Source organism: Pelodiscus sinensis, chromosome 24 (genome assembly GCF_049634645.1).
Source record: "Pelodiscus sinensis isolate JC-2024 chromosome 24, ASM4963464v1, whole genome shotgun sequence".
In the NCBI taxonomy this organism is placed as follows: Eukaryota; Metazoa; Chordata; order Testudines; family Trionychidae; genus Pelodiscus; species Pelodiscus sinensis.
In genome coordinates, this window is record NC_134734.1 from 19,881,009 (window position 1) to 19,890,463 (window position 9,455).

The following is a 9,455-nucleotide window of genomic DNA, read 5'->3' on the forward strand; positions in this document are numbered from 1 at the left end:
GGGTGCGGGGACCTCCCAACCAAACTAGAGACCGGGGGTACCATGGAAAGCTCTACTCGCCAGGGGATGGGGCGCCCCTCCTTGCTTCCAGTGCTTCCCCTCAGTCTGGAGCGGCCCTTCCCAGTTGAGCTGTATGGGGGGGGGCACTAAAAACTAAACCAGGGGGCGCTGAAAGCCGTTGGTAAACCCTGTGTCTAATGGCCATCACTTCATGCCCACTAAATCAGACAGAGGGGGAAACTGAGGCACGACGTGTGTGTGTGGAGGGGGTGACTTACCGATGCATGACTGGAGCAGACCAGTGACAGAACCAAGGAAAGAGCCCTCCTTCATGTCCTACTCCCTAAATGACTTCATAGCTGTAGAGCTGTAAGCTAATTAGGGGGTCTGCAGCCCCCAGGCTGTGGACTCAAATGCATCCAAGCTCACAGCCAGTGGGGCCCCATAGCAGGCCTGGGAGCAAGGTGGGTGTGTGTGTGTGGGGGGGGGGGGGGGCTAGGTCAGCACCCCTGAAGGGGCAGAGCCTCAGGCAGAAAGGGTAGGGCCAGGATAATTCCCCCCACCCACAGAGCTGTGTGAAGTTAGATTTGAACCTAGGACCTCTGTGGAGGAGCTGCTACATCTTGCTGCTGTAAAGCCAGCTGGCTCTCAGCTTAGGCTGTAGAGCTCCCTTGTTCTTATTTCTTGCTGTAAGTGATCTAAGTGCCACTTCATGAGACAGTGAAGTACACTAGGGCTACCTGTACATTGCCTGAACAAATGAGGAAGAATGGCTCCCGCACAAGAATGTTTTTTGCACAAAAATGCCCCCTAATTAATTATGCAAATGAAGCGCAGCAATATCCTCGTCCATGCTTCATTTGCATAGGCTTTTGTGCAAAAGGCATGCAATGTAGACGTAGCCTAGGGGCGTGGGTTATACTCCCAGGCTGTGTCTAGACTGGCAAGTTTTTCCACAAAAGCAGCTGCTGTTGCGGAAAAACTTGCCAGCTGTCTACACTGGCCGCTTGAATTTCCACAAGAACACCGACTTCCTACTATCTGAAATCAGTGCTTCTTGCAGAAATACTATGCCGCTCCCGTTCAGGCAAAAGTCCTTTTGCACAAAAGGGCCAGTGTAGACAGCTCAGATTTGTTTTGCGCAAAAAAGCCCCGATTGCGAAAATGGCGATCGGGGCTTTTTTGCGGAAAAGCGCGTCTAGATTGGCACAGATGCTTTTCCACAAAAAGTGCTTTTACAGGAAAGCATCCGTGCCAATCTAGACGCTCTTTTCTGCAAATGCTTTTAACGGAAAAACGTTTCTGTTAAAAGCATTTTGCGGAAAATCTTGCCAGTCTAGACGTAGCCCCATGGTGTTTCAAAGGGGCCTGAAGTTCCTGGCTTCTTTGACATGCTGGGCCCCTGTGCAATTGCTCTTTTTGCCTGCCCTTCCTTCACCCTTTGGCCTACGCACACCTGAGTGCCCATGATGCATTGCAAAACCTGTAAGGGGCTCAGTGGAACTTTCATACAATCACAGAATCTTAGACCTGGAGAGATGAAGTCCAGTCCTCTGCCCTCACCCAAGCCACATCTAGATCGGGGTGGGGAACCTTGTTTGGGTCAGGGGCCGCTGACCCACTGAAAAATCAATTGTGGGGCCGCACACCACACAAGTGAGAAGCAAAAAACAAAAAACCCCTCACTGACGTGGCTCTGACTAAAGGAGAGAGACACTCCCCGTGTCCCCCTCCCAAAACCACAGCCTGGTGGGGTGCTCAGGCTAGTAGATTTTTGCCCATGGTGGAGCAGCAGGGGGGCTGGAGCATCAGCACAATGCTGGGGGGCCCTGAGCCTTGGGGGCTAGATCCAGGCAAGCCGGGGCTGCAGCTGGCCGTTGGGCCTGCGGTTCCCTGTCCCTGATCTAGACCATCCCTGACAGGTGTCTGTCCAACCTGCTCTTCAGTCTCTCCAGCGATGGAGATTCCACAACCCCCCTCGGCCATTTATTCCAGTGCTTAACCACCCTGATAGGGAGGAAGTTTTTCCTAATGTCCAACCTAAACCTCCCTGGCTGCAATTTAAGCCCATTTTAAAGACTAACCCACTGACTAGGGCATAAGCTTCTGTGCGCTCCAACTCACGTCCCCAGCTGCTTGCAGAGAAAAAAGAACAGAAGAAAGGCAGGGCTCCGGAGCGGGGAGAGTGACATCAGTGCTAATGAAATCCGAGTGGATGTAGCTCGTCTCCAACAGGGAAGAGAAATGAGAGGACCTGAAGGGCAAACGGCTCTTGGTGAGAGCCACTCCATGGCTCTATTTAAACCTCTTTGCAGGGTGTCAAATTTGCATATGAATTCCAGCACTGCCGTTTCTCCTCGCAGTCTGGTTTTGGAGGGGTTTTGCCATCCCCCAGCCTCACAGCCATGCCAAAGGCTCCGTCTTGCGCTGTGCCCACCTTCTGGTTGAGGTCTGTGGTGTGAGTTGTGTCCACACTGCACAATGACAGGGCGTGGACCTCCGTCTCTGGGGCACATGGGCTCAGACCCACCTCGTGGAGGCTCTGGATCCGGAGCGCCTGCTGAATGTGTCAAACAGCTTTGTGTGTAGACGGTGCAGGGGCAGAGTGGGGCTCAAACTTGAGTCTAAGCCCAGGTTTACAGTGCAGTGTAGACATACCTCCAGTTTCCCAAACCTATCCCTGCCTCAGAGCTTCATCTTGGACCCCATCACGGGCAAAGTGGGACGTGTTGGCTAGTGATTAGATCAGGGGACTGGCAATCTGGACTTGTGGCTTCTCTCCTCAGCTCTGCGATGGGCTCCCTACATGCTCTTGGGCAAGTCCCGCCCTTTCTCCGTGCCTCAGTTTCCCCATCTTTAAAATGGCGGGCCCTGCATGCATGAAGCACTTTGAGGTGCACAGACGGATCACGCTCCGTGTCTGTGTGGTGATGGCTGTCTTGGGGATTTGTACGGGTGATATCTCACAACCTCTTCCAGATTCTTGGTGCCTCCTCGGGGCAATTCAGTCATGCTAAGCAACGGATGAACAGTGGCCGAGGTCTGAAGCCACGAGGTATCAAGGGTGGGTGTGCAGGTGCAGGTGGATGGCTCTCCCTTTGGGGGCTGCACCTTTTCATAGGCGCCTCTTCGGAAGCTGTTGTAATCCCTCGTGCCGTCCTGCACCGTTGCCATGGTTACCGTGACGAATTGTATTCCTGTCGCTCCCTGCCCGGTTCCGAATGTGCGAGGTGTCGGGGAGAGAAATCAGCTTCCTTCATAATTTTTCAGCACTGGGGCAAGACCTTTGATCTCCATCAGATCCAGGCAATGGAGCCATTGCTGGTGTGAATGCCACTGGACCATGCTGCTAGGGTCTGTACCGAGACTCACGCCCGGCATGCTAGGGGGCTGAATAGACCCAGGCCTAGAGATATACACAGGGTTTGGACTGGGCTAACTGTGTTGCTTGGGAAGCGATTGTTTACCACTATCGCTGTGACAGCACAGCGCCTGTTGTCCTGAACGATCTCCCGCTCCGTATATCGTAGAGAGGCTGTGCGTCTGTCTTTTCCGTGAGTCCGTCCGCCCGGGAGTCCGTTTGTTCAAGAACGCCTCCTACACGGTAAGAGCTCGGACCATCGCATGCGGCAGGCAGCTTCCTCTTTCCCTAATTTAAAGCAAGGTCAGGGGTTTGGTTGGGCGAGGACAATGGGACGTGCCTGGACTCCGATTGTTTTCCATGGGCACAGAAAGGGAGGGGCTGAGAGCAGGGACCGTTACACTCCACAATTACCACAGGGGGCAGCAAGAACAGCAAACAGCTACACTGCAGAGTGATCATGGGGAGGGGCATCAGGAAGAGAGGGGCTACCTGGGGCTAGAGCTCTCCATTTTGCCAGCCACCGACCAACTGCCCCAAGCCACTTGTCTCCGGCCCTCAGCCACAGAGTCAGATGGGGGACCCCGCCACCCCCCACAACCTCCTCCAGGAGCACCGCTAAGGCCTGCCAGTGCAACCCTACCCCAAGGAACCATGGGGGTTGAGCAGTATGGCCCTTCCCCCGCTGAAGGAGCAAAGGGCGGGGGGGGGGGGGGCAGACAGCATGGCCCCGCCCCCCAGGGGAGTCACAGAATGAGGGAGTCATCAGCATAGCCCCAGTCACTCCCCACCCTGGAGTAGACATGAGCAAGGCAGTGCAATCCGGGCCCCGTCAAGAGGAGCCATGAGCCAGGGCTGGCCAGCAGTCCTGGGATCCCCCTCCAGGAGCTGCGGACTGGCCAGAACTGCCCCAGATCTTCCCGCTGGAGGATCACAGGCTGGGGGGGCTGGGAAGTAGAGCTCTGTTCCTCCCCCCCCAGGAGCCATGGGCCAGACAATGCAGCTCCTCTCCCCCCCCCCCCCCCCCCCGCTTGCCCAGAGGAGCAGGGGAAATATGAAAATTGCTGCTTGAGCACTTCTTGGAGTGGGATTTGGGGAGCGTTACTTTGCCTATTGTGCGTGTGACGCTGACAATTTATTTTTGAATAGTCACAAGGCTCTAACTTTTTGAATCTCAGTGTTTACTCTCATTAATTATTGCCTGACCCCGTTGTTGTCTGGCCTCCCCTCCTACCATGTCCTCCAGCTGTGAAAACTGAAATAGACAAAAACCGACAGAAGGTGCTTAAAAACAAACACGAATCTTCTCCATCAAAATGATAGATGAGATTGAGTTCTTATAAAAAAGAAACGATAACAATTGAATTCTGCGAAGCCAACTAGACTGGTGTCAGCAGATTTATACGGGGATAGCTCCACCCACGGTAACAGAATTGTACAGCCTTACCTGTACTGCTGAACTTAAAGCAGTACAGCTTTTGTATGGAGAAGGCCTCAGATTGTGGATTTAAAATGGAGTTGTTAGGCTTATTGGCGTAATCTTAGAATGATAGAAAATTAGAGTTGGAAGAGACCTCAGGAGGCCATCGAGTCTAATCCCGTACTCAAAGCAGGACCAATCCCAACTCAATCAACCCAGCCAGGGCTTTGTCAAGCTGGAACTTCCCACCTCCCAGGGCTTCCACACCCTCCTAGGGACATAGTTTGTCCTAATATCCAACCTAGACCTCCCCCACTGCAACTTGAGACCATTGCTCCTTGTTCTGCCATCCATCACCACTGAGAACAGCCTCTCTTCATCCTCTTTGGAACCTCCACTTCAGAGCGTTAGAGGCTGCTATCAAATCCCCCTCACTCTTCTCTTCTGCAGACTAAATAAGCCCAAATCCCTCAGCCTCTGCTTGTAAGTCATGTGCTTCGGCCCCCTATTCATTTTCGTTACCCTTCGCTGGACTCTCCAATTTGTCCACATCCTTTCCGTGGTGGGAAGCCTAAAACTGGACACAATACTCCAAATGTGGCCTCACCAGTGCTGAATAAAGGGGAATAGTCACTTCCCTAGATCTGCTGGTCATGCTTCTCCTAATGCATCCCAATAAGCCGTTAGCTTTTTTGGCTACAAGCGCCGACTTTTGACTCATATCCAGCTTCTCATCCTCTGTTATTCCCAGGTCCTTTTCAGCCGAACTTAGCCAGTTGGTCCCCAGCCTGTAACAATGCTTGGGATTCTTTCTTTAGTTTGGAAAAAAGAAGATTAAGGGGGGACATGATAGCGGTTTTCAAATATCTAAAAGGGTGTCACAAGGAGGAAGGAGAAAATTTGTTCCTCTTGGTTTCTGAGGCCAGGACAAGGAGTAATGGGCTTAAAGTGCAGCAGGGGAGGTTTAGATTGGACATTAGGAAAAAATTCCTAACTGTCAGGGTGGTCAAATATTGGAATAAGTTGCCAAGGGAGGTGGTGGAATCTCCCTCTCTGGAGATATTTAAGAACAGGTTGGATAGACATCTGTCAGGGATGGTGTAGACGGAGCTTGGTCCTGCCTTGAGGGCGGGGGGCTGGACTCGATGACCTCTTGAGGTCCCTTCCAGTCCTATTATTCTATGATTCTAAGTGCAGGACTCTGCACTTGTCCTTGTTGAAGCTCATAAGATATCTTTGGGCCCAATCCTCCGATTTGCTTAGGTCACTCTGGACCCTATCCCTGCCCTGCAGCGTATCTACCTCTCCCCCTACCTTAGTGTCATCTGCAAACTTGCTGAGGGTGCAATGCATCTAGGTCATTAATGAAGATGAACAAAACTGGCCCCAGAACCGACCCGTGAGACACTTTGCTTGATCCTGGCTGCCAACTAGACATCAAACCATTGACCACTAGCCATTGAGCCCAATGATATATCCAAGGTTCTATCTACCTTACAGTCCATTCATCCAGGACGTACTTCTGTAACTTGCTGGCAAGAATACTATTGGTGACCGCATCCACGACTTCTCCATGTCCACAGAGCCAGTTACCTCATCACAGATGGCAATCAGGTTGGTCAGGCATGACTTGCCCTTGGTGAATCCCTGTTGACTGTTCCTGGTCCCCTTCCTCTCCTCCAAGTGTTTCAAAATAGATTCCCTGAGGCGCTGCTCCATGATCCGCCTTCTTCCTTTTTTAAAAGATGGACACTTCATTTGCCTTTTCCCAATTCCATTCTAATACCAGCAGAGATCAGAGCATCCATGTGGGTGCTGCACAGTCCCTCTCCTGCCGAATTTACAGTCACAGGAGGAGGGACAAGAAGGGACTTGACCAAGGTCACACAACCAATCAGTAGAAGAGCTAGGCCTCAAACCCAGTTCTTCTGATGTCCGCTGTTGTCTCCCACGAACAATCCACAGGCTGACGTTTGAGAAATAGAGGCCCTGACTTTATAGGCTCGCAACTGGAAAACTCATTTCCCATTGATTTCATGCAGCCTGTCTTTGCTGTGTGATTTGGCAGGCTTGGTCAGTGTTACTGGGTTCCCATGGCTTGGTGCAGGCCTGTTTTTATATTCAAAAGTCCATTAGGCATGCTGTGTCCTTGTAGGGGAACCTGGGCGGCCCTGCCTTGACTACAGTGTGGATCTCTAACAAGCAAAACCCAGGGCTGTCTCAAGTCTGGTGCACGTAAGCATGGAGGCAAGGCTGGGGGTGGGGGGCCAGAGGGTGGAGCTTTGGGAGGCAGGAATATTTTGATACAGCGAGACCACGCCAAGAACACATGACCATCAACCTTGTATTGGTACTTCTATTTCTGATAAGCAAAAATTACAGATGCAGCCATACAACCTAACTATGCACATAGTTTTTGCAACATCTTAAGTGGCAGGATGTACCCAAAATAAGGGCATTGGCCATTTAAGGTATCTTACGCAACACATAATCAATTGGTAAATACGATTAATACGCCCAAGTCTTGCTTTGCTATAAAATGGGCTTAGTACGAAGAATCGAAGGGAGGGAGGGAGCAGGAGTGACCCACAGGTCCTGCTCGTTGTAACTAGAATTAAATAGACCCTTCAGACTGGCTACAGCAGTGCATGGCGTCCCGAAGAGTGGGAATAAAAGGAAGCACAACCTCCTGCCGTAGCACATGGGTGAAGTGTAAGGCTATGTCTACACTGCGAGTTTTTGCGGCAGAAAATATGCTAATGAGGCACTCATTCGCATAAGCCGTGATCTCATTAGCATATTTTCAGCCGTTTCTTTTTGCGCAAAAAGAAGCAGTGTAGCTGCTTATGTTTTGCACAAAAATCCTGTTTTGTGCAAGAACCTCATGTGTCTCCCAGAGAGGCAAAACGGGCTTTTGGTGCAAAACGGAAGCAGCTACGCTGCTTCTTTTAGCGCAAAAACCTCTTGCACAAAAAGAAATGGCAGAAATTATGCTAATGAGATCACGGCTTATGCGAATGAGTCCCTCATTAGCATATTTTCTGCCGCAAAAACTCACAGTGTAGACATAGCCTTAGCGAACTAGGCTTAATTATTGTAATATCATAAATCGTCTCTTAATTGCTTTTGCATTGTTCTGTGCTGTACTAATTGTTTTAGAATGTATAGCATTTAAGGTTTAAATTGCATAATCATTGCTTTTAAGGCTTGTAAAACTTAAATAACTATATTACCTGCTTAAAGCTTGCAATAAAGAAGAAAGTGGTTAAGTCTCCCTGGAGCGTCCTGGTTTCACCATGGCATCTAAGTGCTCCTGAGCCTCAACAGCTTCTTTCTTAACAATATCCCTGGGAGGCAGGGAAGAATTAGGCCCATTTTACAGATGGTGCAAGTTGACTCAGTGCTGGAGTTTGAGCTCAGGTCTCCCAAATCCCACTCTGGCTCCTCTCCAGCAGGCCAGTCCCCCTGTCCTTCTCCTAGCCTCTGTGCAGCTTACCACGGCAGTCAGTTAGCATGGAGACTCCTTGGTTTTCCAGCCAGGCTGTGTATCTGGAGCTCAGCCCCGCATCAGCTAACTTCCAGCATGGTCCAGAACTCAGCCACCACAGAGGTTTGATCACCGTCAGCACAGGTAACACCGCCCCTCGGTACGTTTTCATGAGGAGACCCAGTTTTCAGTTGCTCCATCCAGTTGTGCCAAATTTGAACCATCTGGGCTGAAATATCCCCCGCCCTAATGTCTGCTTGCAGGTGCTTCTGTGGTGAGAAACACTATCCGCTAACCCGTGTTTCTTAAACTTTGTTCCGTGGTGCACCAGGGTACTGCAAGGCAGTCAGAGGTGTGCCGCGGAGAACAACAGAATTCAAAATGGCCGCCCTTTAAAGGGGCAGGCAACCTTTTTTTTGTTTGTTTGTTTTCCCCTGCCCCTTTTTTTCCTCAATAACTCCCCCCACCCTGACTCTTCCCCCCTCCTGGCCTTTTTTTTTCCTCAACAAAAAATCCTTGGTGTTCCTCATAAAAAAAATATTGTTTGGTGTTCCTTGGTCTTAAAAGGTTTAAGAAACACTGCGCTAACCCCCCCTGACCCTTGTGGAGAATGCCATTCATTACAGAATGTCTACGCTACTATTTTTAGCCCCACTGCATGAGCCAATCCAGGCCCTGGGGCTCCCTGCCTCTGGGTTGGCTTTTGGGGAGGAGGGGGGGTTGGTTGTTTGTTTGCAGTGTAGATGTCAGGAGCTGACCCCGCTCCCTCACTAACTCCTGAGCACTTCCTACGCGGAGGGGGATGCTCCCGAGTGAGAGCAGGATGGGGGAATCCGGCCTGGGCCTGCGCACCCATATTGAGGCTGAGGTGAAAGGAAGCGAGTGCACCCTGGTGCGCAGCTCCGGCAAGAGCTGGCTGAGCTGCGGCAAAAGCCAGCCGGGAGCTATTGAAAGAGCTGGCAGGGACCTGGGTTGCAATGGGGCCGTGGCTGTAAAAAATCGGAAGTCACTTTCACCGCTGATCTGAACCCGACAGCTTGTCCCCGGAGCTCTTCCATGGCTATTTGCAAAGTGATCCAGGCACCTGCCAGTGGAGTCCGATGGCGGTGGCGTTCCTAAGTCCCTTGGGCCCCTTTCGCAGGTGATATTCAGCCAGGTGGCAAGAGGAATGGCCGAAGAGAGGGCCA